Raw genomic sequence first — 23138 nt, 5'->3', positions numbered from 1 at the left:
ATAGAACTCTTTTTAATTCTTTTTAGAAAGAGAAGAAAAAAGAGAGATTGACCAACTTGTTGTTCCACTTAGTTAAGCACCCACTGGTTAATTCTTGAATGTGCCCTGACTAGGGATTGTACCCGCAATCCTGGTGTATCAGGACGATGCGCCAACCAACCGAGCTATCTACCGAGGACTAAAACATCCCCTTAACTATTATCTAGATCAAGGATGAAATATAAAGCCAAATAATGCTTAACTTCCAAGAAAATTAAATACCACAAATATATGCAAATTTAGATTGCACCAAATGGTGTGACTGCTTTAGAAACCAGTTGGGCAGTTCCCAAAAAAGTTAAATATAAAGTTACTATATGACCCAGCAATTCCACTTCTAGGTATATATCCAAGAGAACTGAAATATGTTCACACAACAACTTGTACACAAATGTTTATATCAGCATTACATAACAGCTAAAAAGTAGAAACAACTTAAAAGTCCATCAACTAATGGATGAAAATTTTAAATATGGTATAGCTATACAACCAAATATTATTCAGCCATAAAAAGAAATGAAATACTGATTTATGCTGTAACATGGATAAACCTTGAAAATATGCTAAGTCAAAGAAGCCAGACAAAAAATGTCACACACTGTATGATCCATTTATATGAAATGTTCACAACAGACAAATCGATAGTGACAGAAAATCTATGCCTATAAGAGAATCCAAAATTGCAGGAGGAAGCCTTCTCAACTGTACAAATAAATTGGATGATCAAATAGAGAGGGTCAATTATCTACCCTAACCAATACTTATAGGTTGCATAGTTCAAAACTAAACTAAGTTACAAAACAGGTATCTCAGGTTTGTAGTTTCATCAGGATAGTTATTCTTCTCTCTGCAGTAGTTTAAGCATGAACAGTCCAGGGTGGTATGGCAGCTCCAAGATATCAGGAATCCTGGCTCCTTAGACACGGTCGCTTTACCGTCTCTACATGTACCCTTGTTCTCATGGTCCAGTATGACTCATCATAAAGCCTTCATTTCAATCAACAGAAAGGGAAAAATTGGGCAAAAAAGGGCAAACTCCTTTCTTTTAGGGCTGTGAATTTTAAGTTGCACAATTACTTCAGGCAACATACCATTAAGCCAGAATTTAGTCATAGGCCACACATAGATTGAAGGGAATCTAGAAAATGATTCCTTTAGCTAAGCAGTAATATAACTAATGCTGATAAATATTTTCACTATGAAAAAAGGAGAAATGGTTTTTAATTTCTACCACTTGTTCACATGCTTTGTCCAGGAATGGGCTCATAACCAATGAGTCAATCCTGGGACTTACGTTAAAACTATTGGGAAACTTGCAATGCTAGTAAAATGTAGGCCTAATTATTGACTATCCTGCCCATCTAAAGGGGAGAGCTTGACTGAGAATGACGACACAGAGAGAGTAGAACCAAGACAGAGAGTGACAGCGTCCTAATGACACGGGCTTAGGCCCTGAATCCACCTGGGCATTTTCTTCCTTAAATGTTTTCTCTTTGAACAGAATATTATCTGCCAAGATGGTAAATGTTAGAGTTTCATTTGTGGTTTCTCCATTCTATTTGCACTGGAATGCTTCTGGACAAAACTGGAAACCCAGCCCTTCAATTTGCCAGCTAGATTTGCATAATGCGGTAGCCTTACTCAGCAAACCAAAAACTTGTTCTGTAGGATACTAGCTAGAATTTGCAAAATCTCTTCTTGGTAGATGTTTACCACATCCTCCTTTCATATGATTGTATATTGTCAATATGTGGATATCCTGCTACTATTGCTGTTTTTACTCCCACTTCTCTGGGTGGAGTTACACTATTGCCGACCTAGATGTACACGATTACATGTTTTGTGTCCTTGTTGTATGCCCATTGCCCTTTACCTTGAACTTCCCAATTATACGAGTTAATACATTTTCCTTTTGCCTAAGGCACTTTGAGTTGGATTTCTGTCATTGGCAAACTTGAGTCCTGACTAATGCTCCCAGTAAGCCTCATTCAAGGAAGAGGAGACTTTCCACCAAGCTCTAAGTGTTCTTGTCTCAGTGGCTTTTCTTAAAGTGGAGAGTAAAATTTAAAACATTAATGTGTATGTTTTGGGAGGAGGAACATATGTATGAATGTAAAATTATTTTTTTTAAGTTTAGAAGGATACACATCAAACTTGTAACATTTAGTTACTTCTGGAGATAGTGTAAGCAGAGGAGAATTGGGGATAACAATCAAAAGAGCCTTTAATTTTATCTGTAATATTTCACTTTTAAAAATAAGGATGTATACATAATTGTGATTTTAAAGTTAGTAACAAAATAACAATTTTTAAGTATATTTTATTAATTATATTGTTACAATAGTTCCAATTTTTTCCCCTTTACTCCCCTCCACCCAGCACCCCCCTCCCCCACCATTCCCCCCCCAAACAATAACAATTTTTAAGGCAAAGTTAATCTTTCCTCTTTTCTACCAGCCCATTCTTGAATCTTCAGGCTTAAAGCAAGGTAAATATGCATGCTGGATAGAAGTAGTGGTATGTGGCAGGAGACACAATGGCCAGAAAGAAATGTCAGAACCAAAGAAGGTTGAAGAGGGAGTCCATGAAAGAAGGCTGCCTGCTGTGGGGTGTTAAGAGCTCAAGTGGAGTATGGAGAGGATACGCACAGATAAAAAAGCAAGGGTAAACTTATTATATACAGGCATTTTGCTCAAATGAGTGTCTTTTTAACAAATGGTGTTGGGAAAACTAAATAACCATATGCAAAAGAATAAAGTTACTTACTTTATATATACCATATACAAAAATTAACTCAAAATGAATCCAAGACCTAAAAAGCTAAAAGTTCAAAACTCTTATTATAAAATATAGGGGGAAAGCTTCACAACATTAGATTTGGCAATATTTCTTGGATATGACACCAAAAGTACAGGCAACAAAAGAAAAAATAAATACATCAAAATTTGGACTACATCAAAATTAAAAGCTTTTGTGCATTCCCGCCTTTTTGATTATATATATTTGCCACCAAAGTAAGGATCTGAGGTTTTAGTGTATCTTTTGATGGTGGGGTCATGTTGGCAACTGCTAAGTCCCTCACAAATACATGCCTTCCTCTGCAAAAGAAGGGTACTTGTGTAGCCAATTATCAAAAAGTGACTTGAACTTCCTCAACATTTCTCCCTCAGATTTTCAGGGAAGCTTTTTATTTATTTATTTATTATTTATTTATTTATTTAAGTGTGCGCACGTGCGTGTTTGTATGTATACACAAACGCACGCACACACACACACACACACATATATCTGTATTTGTATGTTTTACTGATTATGCTGTTACAGTTGTCCCGGTTTCTTTTCCTTTTGCTCCACTCCACCCAGCAACCCCCCTCCCTCCAGCAGTCCCCCACCCTTAGTCCATGTCCATGGGTTGTGCATAAAGCTCTTCTCAACATCCTCCTGTCCATTCCCCATCCTCCTACCATGCTTCTTAATTCCTGCACCATTTCCCTCCCTCTTCCCCTTCCCCCTCCCAGCTGCCCTCCCACCACATGCTCCCCATTCCTATGATTCTGTTCCCATTCTAGTTGTCTGCTTAGTTTACCTTTGTTCCATTCCCTAGCTTCTGTTGTTGATAGTTGTGATACCGTTTTCATTTTAATGTTCGTAGTTTTTATATCCTTTTTCTTAAATAAGTTCCTTTAACATTTCATATAATAATGGCTTGGTGATGATGAACTCCTTCAGCTTTACTTTGTCTAGGAAGCCCTTCCATTCTGAATGACAGCTTTGCTGGATAGAGTAATCTTGGTTGTAGGGCCTTGCTTTTCATCACTTTAAATATTTCCTGCCAGTTCCTTCTTGCCTGTAAAGTTTCTTTTGAAAAATCAGCTGACAGTCTTATAGGGACCCCTTTGTAATTAATTCTCCTCTTCTCTCTTGGTGCTTTTAAGATTCTCTCTTTATCCTTAACCTTTGGCATTTTGATTATGGTGTGTCTTGGTGTGGTCCTCCCTGGGTCTAGTTTGTTTGGGATTCTCTGTGCTTCCTGGACCTGTATGTCCATTTCCTTCCCCAAATTAGGGAAGTTTTCCTTCATTATTTTTTTGCATAATTTTTCAATTTCTTGCTCTCCCTCTTCATCTTCTGGCAGCCCTATGATTTGGATGTTGGCATGTTTATAGCTGTCCCAGAGGTTTCTAAGCCTCTCCTCATTTTTTTAAATCCTCATTTCCTCCTTCTGTACTGGTTGACTGTTTCTTCATTATGTTCCAATTTGTTGATTTGAACCCTGGTTTCCTTTCCTTCACCACTTGTTCATATGGATTTTCCTTCATTTCAGCCAGGATAGCCTTCATTCTTTCCCCATCCTGTTTAATCTTTGTTGTCAGATCTGTGAACATCCTAATCACCAATGCCTTAAACTGTGCATCTATTAAGTTGTCTGTCTCCTCATCCATTAGGCGTGCTATCTGCTCATTGCTTAGTTGTGCCACTAGGACCTTGATCTGCCCCCTCTTCTGGGTTGTACTTCTCTGTCTCCTCATCTTTCTGTGTTTGCCTCTGTGATTTGGCAAGGGCTGTCACATCTTTTACGTTATAGGGGGCGGAGCCTTAGGTATTCGTTAGTGCTGGCGACCAGTTCACCACGTTTCGCGCTGTATGTGGGGGAGGGGTCTGAAAGGGAAAAGTGCTGGTTGCCACAGCTTTTCCAGGCACTTCTTTCCTTTTCTGTACTAAGTAAGCTGCCTCCTTTTGAGACTGGCAGCTTCTTCCTGCGTCCCCGCCACCACTTGTTTTCACAGTGAGAAGTAATGAGGCTCTATTTTCCCAGACTCTGGAACTACAAGCTGTGTGATTTAGTTTGGGGCTGGAATCATTTCTCAGGTTTAATCAGTTTGTCAGGGCTGCAGCTAGCTGCACCCACCCGCTGCTCTCCTGCAGCTGCATTGCCTCTAGACCTGCTGCTGAGAAGCACCACCCCCGCAGCCACTGCTCTGCTTCTCTTTCTCTCCATCCTGGCTCCGCCCCTCCTACCTTTCTGGTTGATTATTTCTTCTTTATTTCTTGCTGAACTTCCTTGTAGTTTTGATTTTTTGGATTTTCTGGGTGGTTTTTTTAGTTTTGAAGTGGTTGTAAATTTCTTCTTAGTTGTGAGGAGAAGCAGAGCATGTATTTACATCTCCATCTTGGCCAGAAGTCCTTTTTAAGTATATTTTATTGATTATGTTGTTACAGTAGTTTCAATTTTTTTCCCCCTTTGCTTTCCTCTGCCCAGTAGCCCCACTTCCCTCCAGCAATCCCACCCCCCCTTAGTTCATGTCCATCGGTCGTGCATATACATTCTTTGGCTTCACCCTTTCCTATATTATTCTTAACTTCCCTCTGTCTATTTTGTATTTACCAATTATGCTTCTTTTCTTTAAAGTATATTTTATTGATTATATTGTTACTATAGTTCCAATTTTTCCCCTTTGCTCCCCTCTGCCCAGCACCTCCCCTCCCCCAGCAATTCCACCCCCCTAATTATGCTTCTTAACCCCTGCACCATTTCCCCATTTCTCTCCCTACCCCCTCCCAGCTGATAACCTTCCAAATGATCCCCGTATCTATTATTCTATCCCTATTCTGGTTTACTTAGTTGGATTTTGTTCTTATATTTTAGATTCAGTTGTTGATAGTTGTGAGTTTGTTGTAAATTTAATGTTCATAATTTTGATCTTCTTTTTCTTTTTTTTTTTTTTAATGTCTTTTATTGATTATAATGTTACATTTGTCCCAATTTCCCTTCCCTCTGCTCCCCTCCACCCGGTGGCCCCCCTCCCTCCAGTTGTCCCCTTCTTTTAGACCATGTCCATTAGTTGTGCATATAGTTCTTTTCAAGCTCTCTCTGTCTATTCCATTCCCTCCTACCATGATCCTTAATTCCTATATCATCTCCCTCCCTCTCCCCGTTCCCCCTCCCTGTTGACCTCCCCCCAATATGTTCCCCATACCTATAGTTCTTTTTCCACTCTTGTTGCCTACTTAGTTTGCCTTTGTTTCAATTCCCTAGCTTCTGTTGTTGTTTCTTGTGATGCAGTTTTCATTTTAGATTTCATAGTTTTGATCCTCCTTTTTCTAAACCAGTCCCTTTAACATCTCATATAACAGTGGTTTGGATCTAATGAACTCTTTCAGTTTTGTTTTGTCCTGGAAACACTTTCTCTGCCCTTCTATTCTGAATGACAATTTCGCTGGATAGAGTACTCGTGGTTGTAGGTTTTTGCTTTTCATTACTTTGAATATTTCTTGCCAGTCCCTTCTTGCCTGCAGGGTCTCCCTTGAGAAGTCAGCTGATAGTCTAATTGGGACCCCTTTGTACCTGATTCTTTTCTTCTCTCTTGCCGCTTTTAAGATTCTCTCTTTATCTTTAACTTTTGACATTTTGATTATAATGTGTCTTGGAGTGGTTCTCCCTGGGTCCAGTTGTTTTGGAACTCTCTGTGCTTCCTGGACCTGTAAGTCTATTTCCTTCCCCAAGTTTGGGAAGTTCTGCTTTATTATGTTTTCACTTAATTTTTCAATTTCTAGTTCTTCTTCTTTGCCCTCTGGCAATCCAATCACCCATATGTTGGATCTCTTATAGCTGTCCCAGAGGTTTCTGATCCTCTCATCATTTTCCTTGCTTCCTGTTTCCTCTCTCTGCACTGGATGACTGTTTGTTCCTTCTCTATGTTCTGGTTTGTTGATTTGAACTCTGGATTTTATTTCCTCACCATCTGTCTCGTATGTGGTTTTGTTCCTTTCATTATGAGTGTTTTTCGATTCTTTCTCATCTTTTTCCAGAACTTTTGTTAATTCTGTAAGCCACCTGATAACAATGGCCCTGAACTGAGGCTCTGACAGGTTTCTTATTTGTTCATCTGTCAGATTCTTCATCTGTTGCCTGGTGAGCTGCGCCACCGGGATTTCTATAGTTGTCTGTCTCATTTTGACAGATGCGTTTTGTTTTCTTGGGCAGGCTATAGGGAGCAGTGCCTGTGTACTCGTCATGACCCAGCGACCGGCGGCAATCCGCTACCTTTTTTGCTGCACTGTGGCCCTTTGTCGTCACAACCCAGCGACCAGCGCCGTTCTGCAACCTTTCTCGCTGCGCTGTGGTGCCTTGTCGTCACAACCCAGCGACTGGCGGCGATCCGCAACCTACTTTGCAGTGCTGTGGCGCTTTGTGTGGGGGCGGGGGTCCAAGATGGATTCACACAGTTATTCTGCTAGGAGACCGGGATCCGTCCTCCTGCCCTCTGGGCCTCACTGTTCAAGGCGATGTGGTGGCTGCTTTCCCCAGCGTTGGGGTTGCAAGCTGCCGGGATTTGACTGCAGCCGGGATTGTTCTCCCTGCCGCTGGGACTGTTCTCCCTGCTGCTGGGATTGTTCTCCCTGCCGCTGTCCCTGGTGCGACCGCAAACAGCACCACCCACTTTCGCTCTTCCTACCTGCCCAAAGGGTGCCGCTGGTTTATAACTTCATATGTTGGGCTTCCGTGTAGTTTTATTTTCTGGAATTTCTAGTTATCTTTTGTTTTGAAGTAGTTGTATTCCTCTTTAGTTGTAGAGGGAGACCAAGCGTGTCCGTCTAAGCCTCCATCTTGGCCGGAAGTCTGAGCTTCTTTTTCTTAAGTAAGTCCCTTTGACATTTCATATAATAATGACTTGGTGATAATGAACTCCTTTAGCTTTACCTTGTCTGGGAAGCACTTTTTCTGCCCTTCCATTCTAAATAATAGCTTTGCTGGATAGAGTAATCTTGGTTGTACGTCCTTGCTTTTCATCACCTTGAATACTTCTTGCCAGTCCCTTCTTGCCTGCAAAGTTTCTTTTGAGAAATCAGCTGACAGTCTTATAGGCACCCCCTTGTAGTTAACTCTCTGCTTTTCTCTTGGTACTTTTAAGATTCTCTGTATCTTTAAGCTTTGGCATTTTAATTATGATGTGTCTTGGTGTGGTCCTTTTTGGTTCTAGCTTGTTTGGGACTCCCTGTGCTTCCAGAACTTGTATATCTATTTCCTTTACCAAATATGAAGAGTTTTGCTTCAATATTTTCTCACATAAGTTTTCAATTTCTTGCTCTTCCTCTTCCCCTACTGGCACCCCTATGGTTTGGATGTTGGCACGTTTAAAGTTGTCCCAGAGGTTCCTAAGCCTATCCTCATGTTTTTCAATTCTTGTTTCTTCATTCTGTACTGGTTGACTGTTGTTCTCCTCCCTATGCTCCAAATCATTGATTTGAACCCAGTTTCTTTCCCTTCACCATTGATTTTGTGTGGGTTTTCCTTCATTTCATTTAGCATGGCCTTCACTTCTTCCCTTATATGTTTGCCATACTTAAGCATATCTGTCAAGCCTGTGGGCACCTTTATCACCAATGTTTTGAACTCTGTGTCTGTTAGGTTGGCTGTCTCCTCATTGCTTAGTTCTCCCACTGGAACCTTGATCCATTCCTCCTTTTGGGCCATACTTCTCTTTCTCTTCATTCTGACAGGCTCCTGTGTTTGTTTGCCTCTGTGTCTTAGGCAGAGCTGTCACTACTGTTATGTTGTAAGGGGCGGAGCTTTACATTTTCTCATCAGTAGAGGACGACCTGTTTCACCACGTTGTGGCGCTGTATGTGGGGGAGGGGTCTGAGAGGGAACAATGTCGCTTGCTCAGCACTCACCCCTTTTCCAGGCACTTCTCCCACTTTGTATGGGACTGGCACCTCTCTAATTGTTGCCCTGGCTGTCGTTCTCAGAGTGAATGGGTCTGCAGACGTTCTAGGACCATGGGGGCCCTTTAAACAAGCAGAATCTGCTGAGAGACTGGCTGCTTCTTCCTCTGCCCCAACCCCCACTGGTTAGCACAGTCAGAAGTTATGAGGCTTTATTTTCCCCGGCGCTGGGACCTTGAGCTGTGTGGCCTGGTCTTGTGCTGGGAGTGCTTCCCAGGTGTCCCTCCTGACTTTTTAAAATGTGTGACTGCACTCTCTGGCAGCCACTGCTGCCATCACTGCTGCTGCCACCACACCGCATCCTCTCTGCCCCGGCTCCGCCCCTCCTACCTATCTGGATGAATATTTCTTCTTTATATCTTTGTTTAATGGACTTCCATGCAGCTCAATTTTCTGGAACTCTGGTTGCCTTTAGTTTTGAGGTAGTTATATTCTTTCTTAGTTGTGGAGGGAGACACAGTGTGTCTGCCTAGGCCTTCATCTTGGCCAGAAGTTGAATTATCCAGGGAAGCTTTTGATTAGTTTACTCAACAATAAGCCAGTCTTATAATTAACACAATGACAAAAGGCAAATACCTTAAACCAATACTGCAATATATTAGACAAATTGCATTTTCTCAAAAGCATAATAGAAGTTGATGATCAAAAGCCTTCATGTGGGGAAATTATGTTATCCAGAGGTTATCCAGTCGTCTAAACAAAATTCTATTTCCCTAAAAAGCAGTCAACTTACAAGATATAGTTAAAATAGTGATGATCAGTATTATATTGTTGTTTCTAATTGACATGTACAATTCCCAATGTTCAAATACAGAGCTCCAGGTTCTCCCAATTCACTCTCATTCTACCCCCCATCTCTTTTACACAAGAAAAAGAGTATGACTTTGTTTTTACTACCTAGGGTATGCAAAATGTTCCCCTGGATTTCCATCAAGTTTAATTTTGTTCCCTGAGTTTCCATCAAGTTTTGATTTTATCAAAGAAACATAATCACATTTTACTCTTAAAAGCCTGTCCCAAGTTGTAATTTTCTATCTCGGATTTATTGACTATCCATCCAGTCATTTTAAGGTTTAACCAGCACAAGCCTCTTTACTCATCCTTATTTGCAATTTAATGAAAAGTCATGCTGTTTAGTTTCTGGAAATTGATATCAGCTGGGACTAGTTTCCACTGAAGGTCATGGATAGCAGAGCTTGCTGGCCCTGAAAGACCTCTGAGCTCCAATGGGAAGGCAGATGGAAGCAGGCTCAAAGCTAACCCAGGAAAACAGCCTGTACCTTGGAGCAGGCAAGTCAATAGTTTGTGTGCAAATGGCTCTGTACTAAAGTACAGCCACTTCCCCAGGGGAGATTTTTCTTCCTCTGACCCTTTCAGTTTAGGTCCCAAAGCCTCAAATGGAATGTGAGATTTAAGTAAACAAAATGGGTCAACCATCACATGGATTCAAAAACACAAGAAAGGACTTGAACTTGAGAAGCCCTAGGTGTAAACAGCTGAACATCCAAAGAGGACATGCAGATGGCCAACAGACAAATGAAAAGTTGCTCAAATCAAACATCATCAGGAAAATGCAAATCAAAACTACAGTGAAATATCATCTTACAACTGTCAGAATGGCAATCATCAAAAAATTAACATATAACAAAGGTTGGCAAGGATGTGGAGAAAAGAAGATCCTTGTGCACTGTTTATGGGGTTGCAAATTGGCACAGCCACTGTGGAAAACAGTGTGGAAGTTCCTCAAAAAATTAAAAATAGAACTTATGACCCAGCAATTTCACCTTTGAGTATTTATTTTTTTTAAATGAAAACATTAATTCAAAAACATATATGCACCCCTATGTTCAATGCAGCATTATTTACAATTGTTCAGATATGGAAGCAATACACACTTCACAGGGATGTTTAGACTTAAAATTAGACAATGTTTTTACCAGCATTTTGGAAACTGCTCAATATTAGGCAACTGTAAAGTCACATTAAAAAGCTAGTGAGATGTGTTACATCATCACAATGTACACTTTAAATATCTTACTATTTTAGATGTCAATTATACCTCAATAAGGCTGAAAAAAAGCTAGTGAGATATAAATATGAGAGGATGAAACTAACATTCACTGATTACCTACAACATGTGACTGTACTAAGATCTCTCCATGTCCATGTACACGGGAACATGCAACATATACACAGCCTCATTGAATCTTCATGCAGCTCCTGCCCTTTGCAGGCCCTACCTTTTTCATTCAACTTGATCTCCCACCAGGGTTCCCCAGCATGAACATCCTGCACACACACACACACACACGGGCTTGCTCATACACTTTGACTCATGTCATCCAATTTAACAAGTACCTATTGAGCAGCTACCAAGAAAAATGGCACAAACAGCCCTGACCAGTGTGACTCAGTTGGTTGGGTGTCATTCTGAAAAGCAAAAGATTGCTGGTTCAATTCTTGGTCAGGGTACATGCCTGGGTTGTGAGTTTGGTCCCCAGTCAGAACATGTACTAGAGGAAACCGATCCATGCTTCTCCTGTACATCAATGCTTTTCTCCCTCTCTTCCTCCTTTACTCTCCCTCTAAATAAATAAATAAATAAATAAATAAATAAATAGATAGATAGATACAAAGATATAGAACATTGGGTCCCTTATCTAAAAGAACCCTCAGTCTCATTTGAGAAGCCAAGTAGAGTCTAAAGAACTAGATACTTAAGGAAGAAAAGTAATCTACCACTTAGAACATATAATTTATGGTCAAAATTAATTCATTGAGAGTATAAAGTGGAGTATTAATAATTATGCTGAGGCAATAGCAGTAAACTATGCAAAAATAGGACATATGACTTCATAAGGAGATCAGATCTGGGTAACTGAAGGACCCTTTGTTTGCTCAGCACCAGAAGGACATACTCAGCCTGTACCTTGGAGATGGCAAGTCAATAGTTTGTGTGCAAATGGCTCAGTACTAAAGTACAGTCACTTCCCCTGAGGAGACGTCTCTTTCTTTGCACAGCTGGGACAGGAAATGGGGCCAAGCATGATGGAGAATTTGATGTTCCCAAGGGAAAATCCAGAGCAAGGGAAAGTTGAGACTGGGTGCACATAGAAAAACATTCAGGAGAGAAGCCCCTGTGACACAGGTGGCAGAGAAGAGCTTTGGGGATCAAACCAGTCAAATATGGACTTTAAAGTCCTTGCTTTAAGGCATGTCAACACCTTCTGGTTTCTCCCCCACAAAAAAGTAAAAGCTATGCTACTCGCCACTACTGTTTTGCAAGTCGATTCTTTAGAGGATATTGCAGAGATTCTGAGTTCTGCTTTTGGGTTTATATGGGGCAAAATCAGACATGGCTACCAGAGCTAATGTATAAGAGAGAACACTTCATCTGGGTTATTCAACACAGGCAAATTTTTTAGTATATCCTATATGTATGCATTTTCATTCATTTTTAAATAAACTTCAGTCCTTGCACAATACCAAAGTATATGGTAAAGACTGAGTACCACAGTAAGCAAACTAGGAAGGGAGGAGCTTCGGTCATAAAGAGTTAGAAAAGGCTTCAGAGGCCAATGACAAAAAAAGGAAGGGACGACTTTCCAGAGGGAATGGCATGAGCAAAGGTCAGTAGTAAGCATGAACTGGCACTTACAGGGGAGGCAAGGAAACAGGTCTGTACTGAGAAGTGGGGACCCATGTGAGGAAAGCTGGATAGAGGTGTCAGGATCTTTGGTCAGCAGGGTTAGAGAAAGACAAACTACCTGCTACAGCCGGTTCCCAAAAAGCCACAGTGCCTCCATTCATGGCCAGGACTCAGCTCCTCGGTTCCCAGATGTCCCAGAACTCCTGAGATTCCCTGGAGGCTCTCAGCACTTGTTTCTAATCTTGGTTTGACAGCTTGACTCTGTCTTCACCTCACCCTGTCCATGCTCTGTAGCTTGACATCAGCACTCTTCTTTTTTAAGTATATTTTATTGATTATGTTGTTACAGTGGATCCAATTTTTTTGCCCTTTGCTCCCCTCCACCCAGTACCCACCTTCCCTCCAGCAATCCCACCCCCCTTAGTTCATGTCTATGAGTCATGCATATAAGTTCTTTGGCTTCACCCTTTCCTATATTATTCTTAACTTCCTCTATTTTGTACCAACCAATTATGCTTCTTAATCCCTGCACCATTTCCCATTTTCTCCCCCTCCTTCCTCCCAGCTGATAACCCTCCAAATGATCCCCATACCTATGATTCTGTTCCTATTGTGGTTTGCTTAGTTAGATTTTGTTTTTATTTTTTAGATTCAGTTGTCAATAGTTGTGAATTTGTTGTCTTTTTAGTGTTCACAGTTTTGATCTTCTTTTTCTTAGGTAAGTCCCTTTAACATTTCATATAATAATGGCTTGGTGATAATGAACTCCTTTAGCTTTACCTTGTCTGGGAAACACTTCATTTGCCCTTCCATTCCAAATGATAGCTTTGCTGGATAGAGTAGTCCTGGTTGCAGGTTGCCTTTCATCACATTGAATACTGCTTGCCAATCCCTTCCTGCCTGCAAAGTGTCCTCTGAGAAATCAACTGATAGTCCTATAGGCAACCCCCTGTAGGCAACTTTCCACCTCTCTCTTGCTGCCCCCAGGACTCTCTTTTTATCTTTCACCTTTGGCATCTCAATCATGATGCGTCCTCATGTGGTCCCCTCTGGGTCCAGCTTGCCCAGGACCATCCGTGCTTCCCAGACCTGTATGTCCATCTCCTTCACAAAATTTGGGAAGTTTTCCTCACTTTATTCAATTCTTGCTTCCTCATTCTGCACTGGTTGACTGTTTTTTTCTTCCTTATGTTCCAAATCATTGATTTGAACCCCAGTTTCTGTCCCTTTGCCATTGGTTTTGAGTGGATTTTCCTTCATTTCACTTAGCATAGCCTTCACTTCTTCTCTTATGCCTTTGCCATACTCAAGCATATCTGTCAAGCCTTGAGCATCTTTATCACCAGTGTTTTGAATTCTGCATCTCTTAGGCTGTCTATATCCTCATCTGTGAGGTTGGCTATCTCCTCATTGCTTGGTTCTTCTACTGGAACCTTGATCTGTTTCCCCTTTTGGGCCATACTTCTCTGTCTCCTCATTCTGACAGGCTCCTGTGTTTGTTTGCCTCTGCATCCCAGGTAGAGCTGTCGCTCTTGTTACATTGTAAGGGGTGGAACCTTAGGGATTTGTCAGTACAGGGTGACCTGTTTCACCACGTTGTGGCGCTGTATGTGGGGGAGGGATCTGAGAGGGAACAATGCTGCTTGCAAAGCACTCACCCCTTTTCCAAGCACCTCTCCCACTTCTGCACCAGACTGGCTCCCCTCTAGCAGCTGCCCTGGCCATCGTTTCCAGAGTGGGTGGGTCTGCAGACATTCTAGCATCATGGGGGCCCTTTAAACAAGTGGACTGCTGAGAGACTGGCAGTTCCTGACTCCACCCCCCTCCCTCCCCCCATTCTGCACAGTCAGAAGCAATGAGGCTTGATTTTCCATGGTGCTGGAACCATGAGCTGCTAGGTCCAGTGAGAAGCTGGAAATGCTCCCAAGGTGTCCCTCCCAGCTTTTTAAAACACGTGACTGCACTTTATCCCCGGCCTGCCGCTACCGCTGCTACTGCCACCACCACACCACGTCCTCTCCACCCTGGCTCCACCCCTCCTACCTGTCTGTATGAGTATTTCTTCTTTATATCTTTGTTTGCTATACTTCCATGCAGTTTGTTTTCCTGGAACTTCTGGTTGTTTCTAGTTTTAAGGTAGTTGTATTCCTTCTTAGTTGTGGAGGGAGATGCAGAGTGTCTGTCTACACCTCCATCTTGCCCAGAAGTCAGCATCAGCACTCTTAAGCCTCACTCTCCTGGCTGCTGATGGTGCCGCCATGACAGCTCAGAGGAAAGTCTCAAACAGACAGGAGCAGCAGGTCATCATCTTTCAAGCAATGCAATCCCTCATACTTTTAATTATAATTACTTGTATACATAAAAAAATATGTATAGTATGAATAGGTAAGTTATGAAGTAAAATAACTAAACAGCCAGGAGCCCTCTGCCAACCTGAGAACTAGAATATCACCAATATTATTGATATTCCTTGTGAGTCCTTCCCCGCGCAAGGTCTCACCATCCCCGACAGGTAACTACCATCCTGAACTTTATCTTTTTTCCTTCCTCTTTTTTTATTTATAATTTTTTAAATGTATGTATCCCTAAACAGCACATTGCTTAGTTTTCCTTGTTTTCGAACTTTATAAAAGCCCTAAATAGGCTACTGTCACTTAACCTTATATTTCTAAGATTGGTCCATGTTGATGATAATGTAGTTCATTAATTTTCACTACTAAGCAATTTTCCATTATACTACTATGTATACCACAATTTATTTCTCCATTCTTCTAATGAAGAATAGTTTTTGTCTTTTAAAAATTTATTGTGGGATCCTTGAAAATGCAAAAGTAAGAATTTTACCTCCTCCCTTCTATCATCTATTATTCATAATTTTCTGTTCTTTCAAATGAAAATAGAAATTTCTCTTCCCACTCCCCTTTCCATGTGGAGATTCCATTCTCTGACTCCCTCAGAAAAAGACCAGCCTGAAGAACCTCTGGCCCCGGGGAGAGTGAATCAGCATAACTTTCACCTGATTTCAAATCCTTGAAAACAATCTTCAACAACATCATGTTTGATTCACTGCTCACTTTATGCTTTGTCAGTTACTACTTATAAGGCCTTTCTCTTTAAAACTCACACATAAACACTAATTCTTCAGCAGCAAATTTCTGCTTCATTTTCATGGCATAGCTCATCTCTTAAATTCTCTGAGAAACCTTCTCTCAAATTCTTTCCTATCCTCCCATCCTCCAACTAATGGCTCCTTTCTCTGAGCCCACTGTCCCAATACCAGCCATTGTCACACCACATAGGGTAGTAGTTGCTTGCTGTAATCTAAACAATGTGTTCTCCAAAAGCAGGGATCCTCCCTCCTTATCTCTGTAGTCCAGTGTCTGGGTCAGATGAGCTCAATTGTGTTAAATGGACACCAATTTCAAAAAATAAAAGCAAAAGGAATATGAGAAAAGTTTAAACCCTGGCTGCTGTGGCTTAGTGGATTGGGTGTCGGCCTGTGAGCCAAGTGTCACTGGTTCAATTCCCAGTCAGGACACATGACTAGGCTGTACGTCAGGTCCCCAGTTGGGGGCACAAGTGAGAGGCAACCACACAGTGATGTTTCTCTCCCTCTCTTTCTCCTTTCCCCTCTCTCTAAAAATAAACAAATTAATAAATAAATAAATTATTTTTTTTAAAAAGAAAAAAGTTTAGAGGACATAGATTTTCTTCGGTCTAGACTAAAGAGATGTCAGCTCTAGGTAACTTTGTGACATAATCATATCAGAAATTTTTCATGGCATTATTTTCCATCCAGCTGCCTCTGTGCCCTGCTTGTTTGGTATAAAACCACCATCTCATTACCACTTCCACCCACACCAAAAACCTGCAGCACATCTCCAAGAACAACTCCTCATTTCTGAAAACCTCAAGTACCTGCCTCTGCTTTCTCATTCAATGAATATTTATTAAGCAACTATTGTGTTAAAATCTCTTTTAACATTCCCTTCAGCCCCCTTGAGATCCATTGCAAGAGATAAACAAAGGCGCTATTATACAATGTACACCCAGATACTGAGTAATCACAGGCAAGGGTGCATCCAGCTTTGCTTCTGCAACTACTGCTTTCAAATTCATGACACCCTGTACTTCCTGTGTCCCAGCTTTCCCTGTGTCTTTTAAACTTTTATAACTTAGGCTGTCAGCATAATACAAGCTATCTAGAAACAAGTTTTAAAAGTAAGGATATTAAAGTTTAGGAGAACTGTTGAACATAATATATTCTCATTTTAGCTCCTATGGCTAATGAGAATGCACAACAATACATGAGAAATAAAGTGTGTCCTCAGACAAGCAGAACTGAAGAATGTTGCTATAACAAAATACATCACTCTTTCCCATAAAACTAAGTTGCCTAGAAATAAAAGTTCTGTTTCTAATTCTATTGAAGTTTACAAATTTGATTCTATGCAGAGAACAGGGCTGTGAGATGGGGGGAGCCTGGGAACACACAGAGAAAGGAACTCTCCTCAAAGGTAACTTAGGAAGGTGTGGTATTAAGGAGAAGTCTCAAGAAAGAGGGACTGGTCAAGAGGCAAATACCATAGTGAAGTCTATTGAGTTTAAAACTGACTAGCATCCTTGAATTTTTTAATCTGGAGGTTACAAAAGGCGTTGTAGTGCTGACAAAGGAAAGAGCTAAATTGTACTAGGTTGAGGAGGGCATGATGGTAAAGAAGTGAGAAGGAGGGTGTAAACTACTCTTTTTGAAGAACTTAAACTCAAAGGGAAGAGCAAGACAAGACCACATCTAGAAAGAGATACTAGGGTACAAAGGAAGTCTTTTCAATATAGAAGATGGAAGTATGTATCTAGGCATGGGGAAAAGCCAGTGGACAAGAAAGGTTGAGGATACGGGCTAGGTAAGAAATAATTGTTGGAGTATGGACACAGGAAGGGATTGGATTTAGAACATGGGAAGGAGTTAGCTTTACATAGGAGGAGGGACACTTCTTCCATAAAACTGCAGGGGAGGAAATTATGTTGATCAATGGGGAGCACAGGAAATAAAGGGATTTCTCCTTTGGCCCCCACAATATTCTCTCAGTATGACAAGCAGATTGTGGAATTAGAGCATAGAGAACAAGGTGAATGTTTAAAATAACTCTTGGGAGGAAAAATTTTTAAAATAAAATAACTCCCGGGGAAATGGGAGAGAGCTAATTAGGGACACACAGGCTGCTGCAATAAGCTCAGTATTAGACTGCAAGTTCAATGTCATAGTAGCAAGAGATTGACTGAGACATGACCATGTGTCTGTTCTCTCCTGGGAAAAAAGTGAAGGCAGGAGCAGGTTGAAAGATTCCAGGAAATGGAGGAAAGTGTCAAGGGACCTGTAGTCTACGTGAGGCCAAAGAACGGGAATGTGGGAGGATGGAAGTGAGTGACCTGGAAAGACAAGACTCTGTGATTCGAAAGTAGGTACTGGAGCTTAAGACTTCAGAGGAAAAAAGAAATGGTTCTGGGTGTTAAAAGTTCATACTAAGGTTATGCATGACCTGCAGCTGCCTGAAAGAAAAATGACCACTAAAGTTGGGAGATCAAGTGTGAAACTAAGATACTATATCATCTTCATGAGCACTGATGATGGCAGAACTGTGACGGAAAAGACTCTAAGTCAGCAGAAAGAATATAATAAGTATGGTAGGCATTTGGCTTTTGACTGCCCAAATTCTATTTCTTCCTCTTTTAATATAGCATCTTGATTTTGTTTGGGGGAATCACCTCTCTCATGGTCTGCAGGCCAGGTGGGTGTATGTATCCCAGCATCCTGCCTGCCCTCCTCTAGCCAAGGGGTGGGCACAGGTACACAGTTAGACCAGCTGAAATTTTCTCTCTCCTCTCCTTATGTTTGTTTTCTTTTTTTCTTTCTTTCTTCCTTCCTTCCTTTCTTTCCTTCTTTCCTCCTTCCTTTCTTCCTGCCTTCTTTCCTTCCTTTCTTTCTTCTTTCTTCCCTCCCCCCTTCCCCCCCCTTTTGTTTTTCTTTTCTCTCTCCCCCCACTTTGAGCAGTACAGAGCAGTACAATAGCCAAGGGTGGTTGAGACACATTTCAGAATGGTGCCCTGACAATGAGTTCTTGCTACTGAGAATCTTTCTCCAAGCCTAGCTCTTTAGCCTTCAATTCTGCACCCTGCCCCCCCAAATCTCCCCATAAACTCTTTCTGTCTTAGTTAATGAGTTCATTTCTATTTGTTGCTTTTATCTAGAAAGCCCTAATTAATACAGTTGTAAGGTGATGATACATCCTGGTTTGTCTGGGGCAGTCCTAGCATATGCCTGTTGTTCCCAAGTTACATCTGATTTAAAATTTATCCTGGATTTTTGCTTTCTTAATGGAGTTTCATTAATAATTATTAAAATGACCAGGGTGGGTTTGGAAGACTTCCACTTTGTACTTATACCTTTTGTCCAGTAGCACTGAAGAGAATTCTCACTTTACCAAATAATTAAGTCTACAAAAGAAAAAAACAGCATTAATGCACTTCTCTTTTCCTAATCCTTTACAAGGAGTTCAATGATAAAATAAAATGTAAAGGCCCCGGTTGTTGTGGCTCAGTTGGTTGGAGCATTTCATAGACTGAAAGGTCAGGGATTTGATCCCCAGGCAGGGCACCTACAAGAAGGTAGCCAATTAATGTTTCTGTCTCACATCAATGTCTGTCTGTCTGTCTCTCTCTCTCCCCCCTTCCTCTCTCTAAAAGCAAAGAAAAAAAAATGTCCTCAGGTGAGGATATAAAAAAATGCAAAGTGTTTTGACACTTGGTCAGGGAAAAAAGTATTCCATATTGTTACCCCTACTGGTCACTGGGTGAATGAACCAGCCAGTTGTCCCACAGGTATATGCCAGTGATTTTTAACCTATTTCATCTCATGGCACACATAAACTAATTGGTAAATTCTGTGGCACATCAAAAAAAAAAATTTTTTTTTGTCAATATGACAAAAAAAATAGGTATAATTTTGATTCATTCACACTGAACAGCTATTGTGTTGGCTGTTATCATTTTTTTATTTGACAACCTAAGGGAAAAGAGGTCAGCACCCCTAACTAATAGTCAGGTAGTGTGCTTTAAAAATTCTTGCGGCACATTGGTTGAAAATTGCTGGTCTATGCTGTAATCTGTGAGATACACAAAATCCTGAGCTAAAAGTCTACAGGGTCAGTGAGAAATTACAGGTTACAGTTACATGTACATGAAGTATGTATAGAAAACAGACTAAGTAATACTGCCAGATTCTGAATGTTCTTGCTCACAGTGATTTTATATGGTATAAATTTACAACTATTTATTTATTTTATTGTTTGAGGATTTTTTTTATTTTACAATAAACCCTTAGCAGCAAAGAGTTTAAAAACTACATATTTAATTTAAAGTCAAGTAAAGAATTTTCACTTCTTTTAAAAGTTAATGTAACTTGCAAATACTTGTTGACACCTGGGAACCATACTAATACTGATGACCAACCCCAGGAAAGCTGAAAAAGCATCTACATCTACTTCAAAAGTTGGTCATTATTTTAAGAAGACTATACCCAAAGACAAAGAATTAATACCTGCAATTGCAGATGATACATTTATCTATCACTCTGTGAAGAGTCACTTTTCATCTTGAGTAAATGACAGTTTCGATTCCAAGTCTGTTTGTGCATATATAAATGAAGCCAAAGCTGTCGATGTGTCCATTTCATTAACAGAAGAACTTTGCAAACAGTTAAATAATGTCATTTTATGTCAGTATTACTATGTAGTTCAAGTAGATGAATTAATTCCAATAATGCTTTGGTTTTTTTCATCCAATAATTAAAGTGAAAGTTGTTGAAGTTAATTCTGTCAAAGATGAAAACATGTAACATTGTAAATATAACTGTATATTCAGTTTAAAAGTTCAACATTTAAGATAAAGCTGTTTGGTTTTCACAGTAATAATTAACAAATACAAAAGTCAGTAGAGCCTAGTGTCATAAGAACAATATTCTCACTAAATTAAAAATCTGTGAGGAAAAGTATACTTGGCCCTGGATGTGCTGTACATATCATTAATGACTTCCAAATAAGCTGTGATTTAACAATCAAATTATAAGTTGTTTCTGTCAAAATTTTAATTTATATATTTTAATTTATATACAGAGTAAATCATTGTTGCAAAACTGATGTTAAAAATAAATACTTTGGCCCTGGCTGGTGTAGCTCTGTGGGTTGAGTGCCGGCCTGTGAACTGGAAGGTCACAGGTTCATGTCCCAGTCAGGGCATATGCCTGGGTTGTGGGCCAGGTCAATGTTTCTCTCCCTTTCTCAATCCCTTCCCTTCTCTCTAAAAAAGTAAATAAATAAATAAATAAATAAATAATTTAAAAAAAGATTTCTCCCATTAAATAAAATAAATAAATAAATACTTTGGCCCTGGCTGGTGTGGCTCAGTGGATTGATTCCCAGTCAGGGCACATTACCTGGGTTACAAGCCAGGTCCCTGGTTGGGGGAGTGCAAGAGACAACCAATGGATGCACCTCTCGTACATCATGTTTCTCTCCCTCTCCTCTCTCTCTTCCCCTCTGGAAATAAAAAAAATCTTTAAAATAAATAAATAACTCCTTTGTATAAAAATTAATCACGTACTAGGCCATAAAGCAATTCTCAACAAATATCAAAGTCCTCTGCTAAGATTCTCTGATGCAAAAGATAATTATTCTACAAATCAATAACTAAATGGTTGCTAGAAAATCTTTATGTGTTTGAACACACAGTAATGAAAATGGACAAACTACTTTCAGGTACGATAGTACAGACAAATGTAAGCAAAAAAGCTGATCAAAAGAAGCAAGATATGGAAGAATTGAAATAGGCAAAACAAGGCCATTTTTTTAGGAATACAATCATAGGTAATTCAGTATGATTTTACTTACATGTGGAATCTTAAACAAAAACAAAAAACTGAACTCATAAAGAGAACAGATTGGTGGTTGCCAAAGGTAGGGGACAGGGAGTGGGCAGAACGGATGAAGGTGATCCAAAGGTACAAACTTTTAGTTATAAAATAAATAAATCATGGGGATATAATGTACAGCATGGTGACAATAGTTAACAATACTGTGTTGTATATTTGAAAGTTGCTAGGAGAGTAGATCTTAAAAAGTTCTCATCACAAGAAAAAAAATTTAACTATGCATGGTGATGGATGTTAACTAGACCTATTGTGGTGATATTTTGTAATATATACAAGTATCAAATCATATTATGCATCTGAAACTAATATATACTGATTTTATCTCATTTTTTTAAAAGGGAAGAGCTTTTTTCTGGTGTAGGTGCCTACCTGCAGCCACTCCATCTAAGGGTCCTCTACAGTCCGTGCAGGTCTTCGGACCTAAGAAAATGGCCACAGCCCTGGTGCACTGCAAACGGAACAATGGCCTCATCAGGTGACTAGCGGCCCCTGGAGAAGATGAAGCTGCTATACTGAAATACAAGCTACTGGAACCTGCTCTGCTTCCAAGGAAGGAGCCCTTCACCAGCGTGGATACGAGAGTCCACCTGAAGGGTGGTGGTCATCTGGCCCAGATTTAACGCAATCCGTTAGTCCATCTCCAAAGCCCTGGTAGCCTATTACCAGAAATACGTGGGTGAGGCTTCCAAGGAGGTCAAAGACGTCCTCATCCAGTATGACTGGACCCTGCTTGTAGCTGATCCCAGTTGCTACGAATCCAAAAAGTACAGAGGTCCTGGTTCCCATGCTTGCTACCAGAAATCCTACTGATAAGCCCATCAGGGTTTCACTTTTATAATAAACAATGGTCATGGGATTTAAGGTTTAAAACAAATAAATAAATGGAAAGAAAATTATAGGTAAAATGAAATAATTTTAACAAAAATCTGGGTATTGGTTACCTCTAGACCGTCAAATTGAGGAAGGTGTACTTTGGAGTGTCAATGTTCCATATGTTGACCAAAATGGAAGTTACAAGGGCATTCATTTTATAATTATTTATTAAATTCTACATATATGTTTATGAATTTCTTTATATGTACATTGTATTTCACAGTAAATGTAATGTTAAAATTAAAGGAAATAAATAAATACTTTGAATGGCTACACGGTTCCTTTTTAGGGTGATAAAAATGCTCTGAAATTAGACAGTGGTGATGGTTATACAGCTCTGTAAATATACTAAACATCAAAATTGTACACTGTATATGAATGAGTTTTATGGAATGTAAATTATATTTCAATAAAGTAGTTTCACAAATACTTCAGCACAGCAGAACACCCTTCTACCCTTTCCTGCCTGTCATTAATTAGATGTTAGAAATGCGTGAGCCTTTGTAAATCAATCTGTGCCCTACATTTTTAGTGTTTTGTAAATAAGCCTTCTAAGTTTGTATTGGATTTTATCCAAAATCAGTTACAAATCTTTACTCAATATTCAACAAATGGAACACAATGTTGAAGCTTTTAGCAAATTGCAATTATTGAAAACATTGTAAACAGCAAAAGATTTAAATTCATCCCTACAAGAGAGAAACAGAACAAATTAACAATGCAAACTCAAAAGTGAATAAGGTTTAATTTTGAAATTCTAAATTTCAAACTACATTTTAGACTCTGTGGATTTATAGAATGAATCTTTCATGAAACTCCTATTTTTATTTTTATAATCATTTTTATTAACATTATTTAAAGGTT

The 23138-nt window shown here is 39.9% G+C and overlaps 1 pseudogene across 1 annotated transcript in view; it reads left to right on the top strand.

The window, feature by feature from the left end:
• LOC150011985 (small ribosomal subunit protein uS9-like) overlaps positions 1–22703 on the top strand; it is a 37642-nt pseudogene extending 14939 nt beyond the window's left edge. Inside the window, exon 4 of the transcript XR_016510617.1 lies at positions 21740–22703. The product of XR_016510617.1 is annotated as a small ribosomal subunit protein uS9-like (transcript). The remainder of the gene's footprint in view (positions 1–21739) is intronic.
• Positions 22704–23138: the final 435 nt, after the last annotated feature.

This window comes from Furipterus horrens, unplaced genomic scaffold, assembly GCF_987537825.1.
Source record: "Furipterus horrens unplaced genomic scaffold, mFurHor1.1.pri manual_scaffold_4, whole genome shotgun sequence".
NCBI lineage: Eukaryota > Metazoa > Chordata > Mammalia > Chiroptera > Furipteridae > Furipterus > Furipterus horrens.
The sequence above is the reverse complement of the archived record's forward strand: the minus strand, read 5'-3'. Positions and strand labels throughout refer to the sequence as shown.